At 50.0% G+C, this 7,081-nt stretch overlaps 1 protein-coding gene across 3 annotated transcripts in view; it reads left to right on the top strand.

The window, feature by feature from the left end:
* The first annotated feature begins 933 nt into the window (after positions 1-933).
* Positions 934-7,081, top strand: part of AGPAT3 (1-acylglycerol-3-phosphate O-acyltransferase 3) — an 87,218-nt gene continuing 81,070 nt past the window's right edge. For all 3 annotated transcript variants that reach the window (XM_027448813.3, XM_072028185.1, XM_027448810.3), the window contains exon 1: positions 934-1,196. The gene's annotated coding sequence lies outside the window, so the exon portion shown is untranslated. The remainder of the gene's footprint in view (positions 1,197-7,081) is intronic.

Below are 7,081 nucleotides of genomic sequence, written 5' to 3'. Positions count from 1 at the left end.
GGAACATTCAGGACCTAAGAAAACAATAAAAATGCTTCTTTCTTTTATATTTTTTTCTTCCCCAAGATCTCCCATGGCTGCTGAGGGCAGCATGTTTTATTCCGATGATCCGGAGCGTGCTATGACCACTGTTTTTCAGCGTTACTGCCTCACGCCAGCCTCCTCCAAATCCCCGTTCTGGACCCAAATGAACTGATTTTGGAGGTAACGAACGTTCCCAATTTCATTTAAAAGGCTCTGAGAGTTGCAAGCCGTTGTTACCTTGAAAACTAAAACCAGTTTAATAGAGGCATTGGGAAGGCTTTGGCAGGATGCCCTCAGGCACGGGTATTTCAAGCTGGGTCCCAGCTGCAGAGGTTTTAGGGCAGGTTTGTGACTTCCACTGCATTGGGAGGAGGAGGAGGAGGAAGGGAGGAGGAAGAGCTTGGGATTGCTTGTGGGGGGCCTCATGGACCTCTATATTTTGGCCCATGGAGCTGTCATGGCCCTGTACCACTGCATCCTGAGAGTGGGCGAGGGTCTGAACAAAAAAAATGCTCCTTTGTGCGATTTTATTTGATTTTCTTCTGAAAAGCGGTCCCCACTTGTCTTCCTCTTCGTACACCTTGTGGTGTACACCTCAGTACACCTTGTGGCGTACTAAGCGGTGGGACCGGGACACACGGACATTACCGCTCTACAGCGTTCCCCCTCCTTAATTCCTGTGTGATTTCGGTGTGCGGAGACCACCCCCAATTCCTCCTTTTTCCCCCTCAATTCGCAGCCGGGGCCGTTCCTTCCCGGGCCCCGCGCTCCTCTCTCCTCCCCTCATGGCTCCCGGCGCGGGGGGCGCTCCCCCTGGCGGCCGCCCCCGCTGCCTTGCCCCGACCTTCCTCCACCTCCTCCTCCTCCTCCTCCTCCTCCTCCTCCTCCTCCTCCTCCTCCTCCTCCTCCTCCTCCTGCTGCCCCCAGCGGCCCGGGAGGAACTGAACGGGCGCCGCACAGGAAGTAGCGGCTGCGGGGAGCAGTGGTGGTGGCGGTGGAGGAGGAGGAGAAGGAGGCAGAGGCAGCAGCAGCAGCAGCAGCATCAGGGGCTGCGGCGCTCCATGAGCCCAGGCTCCCGCAGCCGCCCGGCCCCGCTCGTCCCCGGCACTCAGCGCCCAAGCCCGGGGGCTGGAGCTTCCCGAGGAGAAGGAGGAGGAGGAGGAGGGAGGCAGGTTGGTGTTGGTGCTGTGCTGGGCTGGGGAAGGGGATGCGGAGCCGGGCTGAGCCGTCCCAGCGCCCCCACCCCGCTGCCCGTGCTGCCGGCTCCCCCCCTCCAGGCCCCGGCGCCGCCGCTGCTGCTGCTGCGGTGGAGACAGCGGGAGCCGGGCCCGGCTCAGTGGGGGGGGGTGGGGGGAAAAAAGGAGGCACCCTCGGGTGAAACGGGGCACCCTCGGGTGTAGAAGGGGCACCCTTGGGTGTGTGGGGGCACCCTGAGGTGGAGGGGGGCAGGTTTTGTGCGGGGGTGGCCGCTTTGCGGTGTGCCCCCCCCCCCCCCCATCCCCTCCTCTGGGTGTGCGGAGTGAGGGAGCGGCCGTGGAGATGTTGTTGGGTTGGGAATTGGGAAGGAGAGGGGGAGACCGGCTGGTGAGGGTGAGATGGGGAAGAGCAGACCCTGTATGGCGGGGAGAGGGAGCTGGCGGGGTGTTGCTGTGGCTGGGTGCTGCCCTGGTGATGCTGATGGGTTTAATCAGCGGTAAATCTAAGGTGCGGGCATCGGGATCGATAAATGCGTTGGTTATCCCCTTGTAGCTTTGAATGCCCTGTGTTTTAAGGCAACTTAAGTGTTGAGGCAGAGCGCTACCTGCTTGACACCTCGCCTGTGTGTTCGCCGCTGGTGTGCCCTCCTCATTCAGGTGGAGAGCAACACGCGCGGGGCAGCTTTTGTGGTGGTCTTGGGGCTCTTTCTTCCAGGCAATCATAACCTCGTTAGCTCAACCCGTGCCTCATATCATCAAACTCACTGATTCCAAGTCCAGTGGAAACTTAACGGCCTTTCCCCTCCGCTTCTGTGCTGAGGGGAAGAGGCAAGGGTCCAGGATCAGGAGTTAGCCATGGTATTGCTGATACCGTGAGCTGTATGATAGGCACTTTCAGAATTGCTGATAGGTGCTGAGCGTGGTTGGAGGTGAAGTGGCAAGCTCTCCGCTTGTCCTGGCGGTGTTTCTGGTGCTGGACTCACTGCTACCTCCCCCCCTTCTGCACTTGAGGCTCTTTGTTTGAACTGCAGGTCACTGGGTGAAGTTCAATGTAATCACAGATAGGTATGTGTGTTTTAGGTTTTCTTAAGTTTGGTTCTATCGGCAGTAACGCCTGTACAGTCATTTGTTTGAAGACTGCAGTTGGATATGAGGTGATGGAGTATAACGGAGCTGTAGGCTGCAGTGAACTCGCTTTGCTGCTGAGTGCTGGGCTGCTACAAAGCTCCTTGCAGGGTGAACAATTCCAGGCCCTTGGCTTTTAAACGTGAATGTCCTGGTCTTTCCTGTCACTTGCACAAGAGCCTTGGCTTTTGGTTCCCTTCTTTGTGCTCTAGTCTCCTTCCCCTTCTTGTCTGTAGTTACTGAACCTTCAGTACTAAAGTTAGGTGCATTAAATTCAGTACATTTATTCAACCTTTTCTTAAGACAACCTTAAGTACTCTAAGGAACTTTTGTTATCCCTTTCAGTCTTGCATTCCCACCTTCACCTCCCCACCCTTAATTGGAGGAAGCAGGGCAGAGAGCAGTGGGACTCCAAATAAAGCTTGAATTCAACAAGCACCGGGAGAACGCCTGACCAGCCTGCCCGCGCACGACTGAAGCAGCAGCACCACTCACCAGAACTTTGCTCTGTGGTTTAACAGCACCTTGCACATAGCTCAGGCACAGCCTTGCCATGTTGTACCTGGCAAGTGCTGAAAGCAGACCTGGCTGTAGCGGAGGTGGTGCTGAGCAGAAGTAAGGGTGCTATTTACTCTTCCCAGTTTAATTTCTTTAACCTCCGAAGCGATGTATTAACAAGCGGGACAAATTTCTGTTTACAGTTATGTGGAGCTCTGCTAGCGCCGTGTGCATCCTTTTTCCAGCAGGAACGCTTTCTGCCCCGTATTAATCTTCTTACGACATGAAACTATTGCACAGTCCCGTGCTAGCTTAAGTGTTTTATTTTTTTTTCTTCCTTTCTGCTTCTGTTTGTAGAAAGATGCATTGTTTTCAAATCCTAAATGATGTTTTGCATACTTGAGAAACTATTACGGAATGATTGGATTTGAGGCTTACTTTTTATGGGGAATTGGTGTGAATAAAGTATTGCTGTTAACTGGAATGAGTTCACCTATACTAAATCTATGATAGCTATAAATTACTGTGGGCTGCTTCTGTGCTTTATAGAAATACAAAAACCCCAACAGAGGTTGCATTCAGTCTTGCTCCTTTGGCTTATGAGAACATAAATCTTGTTAGCAATGGCCAAGGTGCTGACAAATGTAATTGGCATCTGCGATGGCTAATAATGCCTTGTTCTTTCAGGGCTTTTTGGGTGTTAATGCTGATTATTGGTGGCTGCGTGATAGTCTGCTTATAGTCAGTGCTTGAACAAAGAAGAGGTAATTGGTACCTTGAGTATTACTAGAAATGGCAAAAAGTGAGCGGAACCAAAAATCTCCTTGCATCCTGGACTGTTCCTTCCCCTACCTTCTAGCGCCGAGCCCCTGGTGTAGGGGTTCTCTGTCTACACTTGCATTTCAGGCTAGTGTCAGGATACTTTTGCTTGTGGTTAGTCCTTAATAAGCAATCAGTACCACCTTTTGAGGTAAAACTAAAAGGGAGGGAACGTGGAGGCATTAGAAGGTGTTATTCAATTTTCTTGCTTAACTATGAGCAGAAGAAACAAATTCCCAGGCCTCTACAGTGTATGTGATGAAGACATTCTTAAAAGCGTTGCATTAAAATCAGTTTGCCATCCGATAGGTGCTCTGTGGGGATTCTGGATGTGTCAGCGCCCGAGCTGGGGACCGATCGGAGCTAGGGCACAGGCGCCAACAGGTGAGATCCAGATGATCTCCGAGGTGCTTTGGATCATTTGCTGGTGCCCCAATCTCTGCTTCCTGTTTTGGTGTGTTAATTGCAGAAGTCCAAATTGGCTCAAAAGGAAGCAAGCCCTTGGTTTACATAGTTCTGATGCTCCTGAAATCAGCGCATACCTACGATTTACCAGTAAGATGTTCTTGTGCCTTTGATCTGGATGTGTTCAGGAGCGTGCGAGACGTGACAGTGGTGAGAAGCTGGGCGCTCACAGCTGCTACGTGCAAGTCATAGCAAAAATGAAAGAAACGCGTGTCTCGTTTGTAAAGACCAATCTGTGAGCACTGCTTTGGGACCCAGTCCTTCACCACAGCACCTTCTTCTGCTGTGTCTTTGCGTGTCGCTATCTCAGCCTGCAGGAGGTGGACAACATGACTGCGTGGGTTAGGAGATGGGAGGCAGGAGGTTTGGGTTCGTCTGTGCCCTGGTGAGGTTTCTGTGTTGTAAAAAGGAACCGAGAGCCAGGGTGACTCTTTTTCCACTCCAGGTCTGTCAAGCTGAACTTTTTCAATAACAGAGGGCAGCGACCAGCTAGGCTGGGATAGTTACGGTACCTTCTGGAGAAGAGGGAAGGAAGGCCGTATCGGTGCCATGTAAAGCTCAAGCCATGTGAGGATACAGGCTGCTGGACAAAAGAGCATTGTTCTCACTCTTCTGTTTCATTCCTCTGTTTTATGAAGAAGTTGACGCAGTTCTGGCACCCTGACCTTTCCCTGAAGTTGTTGAACTGTACCTGAAATAAACCTTGGGGGAAAGCTTGGACCTGTTACATCTCCTTGCTGCGTGCTACTGGTACTCGTGTTGCTTTTTGTCTCTTACTTCCTCTCTGCTGTTTTCAGGCATGCAACTTCTAACGTGTATTTTATAGGAAGAGAGCATAATTTTGGGTTACTGATTGCCCTGGGAATCAGGGAACTTGGGACTTGGGCTTGGTGAGACTTAGTGCAATTCTGCCTTTTTTTGTGCACCTGTAGGTGCCAATTCCTTGATAGAGAGCTAAGATGAAATGGGAATAAACCTGCTGCTGCGTCTTGGATGGGGAATGAAAGCCAGTGTACTGACTAGTCCTAGTACTATTATTTGCCTTGCAGTAGCATCAATAATGCCTTATTTGCTTTCCAAACAAAAGACATGGTCTGTGTCCCACAGATCCTTTGAAGCTTTTTGCATTGGAAGCGGTAGTTCTCATGGGCAGCCTTGGTGCAATCTTGTTGTCTAAATGTGGCTACTGCTGTTGTTTGGGGCTGCTTGAAAAAAAAAATGCTTGTCCTTGAAGGAGGTGTTGAGCTCCCAGTGCTTCATGAGAATGGACACACAGATGTTTGGAGTGCAATGGTAAAAAAAAAAAAAAAAAAAAAAAAAAAAAAAAAAATTAGGAAGGGAAGAGGTGGATCTGAGTGTGTGTTCAGACACTTTCAATCCAACTCCTCCTCTGTAGTTGTATCTATGGAAGGACTGCTAAAAACCTTCAAAATGTGCTCTGCCTTGGTGTTTAGAGCTCTGCAGTGGTCAGGTTTCGGTAGTAACACCCCTGGCCCCTCTCCATATGTAGCACCTCTTCTCTGTGCTGACAGGCTCTCTCGCTTGCTGTAAAGGAAATGGGATTTCGGCACAATTTTGAGTATTTTGTTTTTTTTTCTTTCTGCTATTGTTCGTGTGTGTTAGCGTTACTTAGGTAATTATAGTGTGTTTGGTAGGAGTCCTGACAGCCTAAACTGAGTTCTTTGTCAAAAATGTAATGTTTCCCTTTTAATTAAGAAAGACTAGAACCAGCACCTGAATCTATTAATTAACTAGTCAGAGTTGATACCTATTTAGTGAGCAAAACAAAATGCATTTCTCACTAAAACATTGCCCAGAGTAAATGAGCTTCTGTGGGGCTTTGCTGGGGTGGAAAAAAAAAATAAAAAAATCTGTTGGTGCTGCATCTGCCACAGATGCGTGGTCGTGCAAAATTCATGTGAAATCTTTCCAGATTCTATGGGACTCCAAACAATAGGCACTATTTCTTCCTCAGAGCTCTTCAGAAATGTTAAATAATCCTTGTGACAGCCCTGTGAAGTGGGCATTGTGGTAATTTTTTTTAATGGACGGCACCGCAATTAATCGGCATTGTCTCCATCTGTACGGTGGCAGGGGGATTTTTCACAACGCCCGAGGCCCGGCCTGCTGGTGAAAGTCGAGGGGAGGCTCAGTGCCTCTTGCTGCTTTTCCCCCTGCTGTGGCAGTGCTGGTGAGGACTTCTTGCAGGTTTCGGGTCGTGCCAACATCTCAGCCTTTCTTTGCAGCCTGGCTTTGGTTGCTGAGATGTCTCTCTCTCTTCTCCTCCACCACTGCTGCACCATGTAACCCTTCCAGGAGTTGGAAATGCCACAGCAGATGGCTTGGGGAGGCAGTATCTGTAATTACTGTTGCAAGATTTGCCTAAGCTTGACTCTGTACAAAGAACGCCTTTTTAATTTTTTTTCCTTTTTTTTTTTTTTTTTTCCCCCTAGAGGTTCAAAGTTGTCGGTGCTGCAAATGCAGATTTGGGCTTTTCAGGGGAACAGGATAGTCGAAATGCACGTGGTATGTGCTGATGCCAAAATGTTCCGCCTTCCCTTGTAACGTAACTCGTATGATGGTTTAGGGTTAGCAGTTTGCAGTCTTCTCCTCCTGGCTCGGGTTTCAGGCTCCTGGTGGTGGTGTAGGCTGGACTGCTTATGGACCCAAATTGTGATGACGGCTGGCACACCGTTAAATAACACAGCTAGAAGCAGTTTATGAGATAAAGGTGGGTTGCAGTGGTGATGCTGTTCCTTCTCCCTGCTGACCAGAGACACGTGGCTGTATGGTTGACCCGTGCATCTTTAATGCCTAATGCAAGTCTTTTTGTCTCCCAGTTGCAGCTGTGATTGATCGATCCCATGCCTTGCATGCACCTTCCTGCAGTCCTGGGCTCCCTACCAGGGGGTCTGAGCGCAGCTACTCTTCTCTCACCAGTCTGATGCCCAGGA

This window comes from Anas platyrhynchos, chromosome 1 (genome assembly GCF_047663525.1).
Source record: "Anas platyrhynchos isolate ZD024472 breed Pekin duck chromosome 1, IASCAAS_PekinDuck_T2T, whole genome shotgun sequence".
Taxonomy (NCBI): Eukaryota; Metazoa; Chordata; class Aves; order Anseriformes; family Anatidae; genus Anas; species Anas platyrhynchos.
This window is presented reverse-complemented; position numbering and strand designations above follow the sequence as displayed.